The sequence below is a fragment of the Urocitellus parryii genome, chromosome 10 (genome assembly GCF_045843805.1).
Source record: "Urocitellus parryii isolate mUroPar1 chromosome 10, mUroPar1.hap1, whole genome shotgun sequence".
NCBI lineage: Eukaryota > Metazoa > Chordata > Mammalia > Rodentia > Sciuridae > Urocitellus > Urocitellus parryii.
In genome coordinates this window covers 46,803,121-46,805,869 of record NC_135540.1, presented here as the reverse complement: position 1 = coordinate 46,805,869, position 2,749 = coordinate 46,803,121, and the positions used below count along the sequence as shown (strand labels likewise).

Below are 2,749 nucleotides of genomic sequence, written 5' to 3'. Positions count from 1 at the left end.
AGTACCAGGCAATTTGCATTTCTTGGCCTCTCACTGTTTTGAAGATGTTAATTTGACCTTCTTGGCCAGAAAGCAAGTCTTTTTAGGGCTGTTATTATCTTCCCTTTTTGCCTCCCACTGTGGCCTCTCTTGGTAAACACTCTGGGGCTGATTGGAAGCCACAGAAATTAAGTTCCATATAATGTAATTGAAGCTTAAGCCACTGGAGCCGTCCCTCGTTGCTCCTGATTCCCCAAACTCCTTCAGAATCTAAAACGCAGACTGAATTGTTGCTTTAAAAGGCATTTCTTTTAAGACTGAAATATTATGGAATCTCATGTGAATGACAGCTTTGTTTGCATTCAGGGGACTCCCAGCCCAGAATGAATAATATATATTTTTTTAATATTTATTTTTTTAGTTGTAGTTGAACACAACACCTTTATTTATTTATTTTTGTGTGGTGCTGAGGATCAAACCCAGGGCCTTACACATGCTAGGAGAGCGCTCTACCACTGAGCCACAGCCCCAGCCCAGAATGAGTAATATTTATAGGGTCTCAATAGAAGAAATTTTAATTCTGTTAGTCACATGGAGAGGAAGGCAGCAACCAGAAAAATCCTTCAAAAAGGACAGGGTTAGGAGTTGTAGCTGGGGCTGGAGCTGGGGCTAGAGCTGGGGCTGGGGCTGCAGCTGGGGCTGGAATTGCACGGTGCAGGGCAGTGCCTGATGGACGCCCCGCCTCTGTGGGGGTGCCCCAGCTGGTGTGGGCTTTCTACAGAGCTAGTCCAGGCTACTATGGCTGTACCACTAACATCAGCTAAAACTCTGGCCCTTCAGGATACACAGGAACAAGAGAAGATTGTGATTTTGAAGCCAAAAGAAGAGGAACAGTCTTGGGGATATGAGACCAGGCTCCCTGGGATCCACTCTAGCAGCCAAGAGATCTTCCTCCAGTGCTTTAGGCAGCTCTGCTACCAGGAGACCCCTGGCCCAAGGGAGGCCCTGAGCCGACTATGGGTACTCTGTTGTGAAGGGCGAAGACCAGAGAGACACACCAAGGAGCAGATCCTGGACTGCTGGAGCAATTCCTGACCATCCTGCCTGAGGAACTCTGGTCCTGGGTGGGGGAATATCACCCAAAGAATGAAGAGGAGGCTGTGACTGTGCTGGAAGATTTAGAGAAAGGACTTGAATCAGGACCGCAGGTGTCCAGGCCCTGCAGATGGACCTGCACAGGAAGAGCGGTGGGAGAAGAAGGCATCTCTGGGACCAGCCCAGGAGGAACCAAGCATCCAGCTCCAACCTAAGGAGACCCAGCTCAAGTGTGAATCTCAGAGACCCAGCCTTTGCCAGAGAGTGAACAGGTATTTTTACATTTCCCATCAATTGTTGCAGAAGATGGCCCAGAACCCAAGGACAAAGGATCACTGCCACAGCGGCCCATTACCAAAGTAGAATCACAAGTGTTCTCAGAAAAACTCACTGCTGACACTTCTCCATTTGAAGCTACCTCTGAAGTTGAGGGCACCTTAGAACAGCAGCAAAGACATTCCAAAGCAAAGAGACGGAAGTGGTCCCCTGCTCAAGGGAAAAGTTTCAGACAGATGGTTGTCACAAATAAGAAAACTCCCACAGGGAAGAAAGACCATGAATGTAGTGAATGTGGGAAAGCCTTCATGTATAACTCACATCTTGTAATCCACCAGAGAATTCATTCTGGAGAGAAACCCTATAAGTGTCGTGACTGTGGGAAAACTTTCAATCAGAGCTCAAACCTCATTCAGCATCAGAGAATTCATACTGGAGAGAAACCCTATGAATGTAGTGAATGTGGAAAGGCCTTCAGATGGGGTGCTCATCTTGTTCAACATCAGAGGATTCATTCAGGAGAGAAGCCCTATGAGTACAATGAGTGTGGGAAGGTCTGCAGTTAAAGCTCATATCTTAGTCAGCACTTGAGAATTCACAGTGGAGAGAAACCTTTTATATGTAAAGGATGTGGGAAACAGATGGAGTTCAGAGCTTATTAGACATCAGAGAGTTCGTGCTAGCAAAGAGCCTTCTCAGTGTATTGAAGATGATAAAGTCTCCAGACAGACTTGTACTTTTGTCTAAGCTACTTAAGACTAGATCTCATAAAAGTTATAAGTATCTTAAGGTTTTTCCTGTGTCTTTCTTGATTTAGTAAAAACTGTCAATGTAGCATCAACTGAAGATTTTATTAATTCATGTCCTTTGATTAAAATTAATATATCCATAGGATGCCTTTGGCTATAAGTATTTAGCCCAATTGTGCTGCTGCTTCTTTTTGGCAAACCTTGAACAAGACTCTTAGCTGCCCACCAATAAAATAAGGATAATAATGCCTACTTCAGTAGAGTTCTAATGCTAACACTGCATAACTGCTCAGGCAGTGACAGTTATTGATATTTTTTCGTGACTAGATCTTTGTCCTGGTACACTAGTCTACTTCCTTGAAGAGGGTCACATCTGCAAATGTCCAAGCAAGAGACAGAATCCGCACTAGTAATTTGAAAAGGGAAAGTTTAATATAAAGAATTAACTAATAAAAGGGTATGATCTACTAAAGGATATAGAATTAGTAGAATGAGGAACAGCTACTACCTCTAAGGCCAAGGGAAAGCAAACTTAGAAGCTCCCCTTCCAGCCTCACAAGACTGAATTCAGACCTCATTGGACAGGGTGTGCTAATCCAGAGACATACTAAAGCCAGTCTGTACAGGCTTACTAGAGCCAATTTTGCATT

The 2,749-nt window shown here is 44.4% G+C and overlaps 1 pseudogene; it reads left to right on the top strand.

The window, feature by feature from the left end:
* Positions 1-765: 765 nt before the first annotated feature.
* Positions 766-2,097, top strand: LOC113189372 (zinc finger protein 232 pseudogene; annotated as a pseudogene).
* Positions 2,098-2,749: the final 652 nt, after the last annotated feature.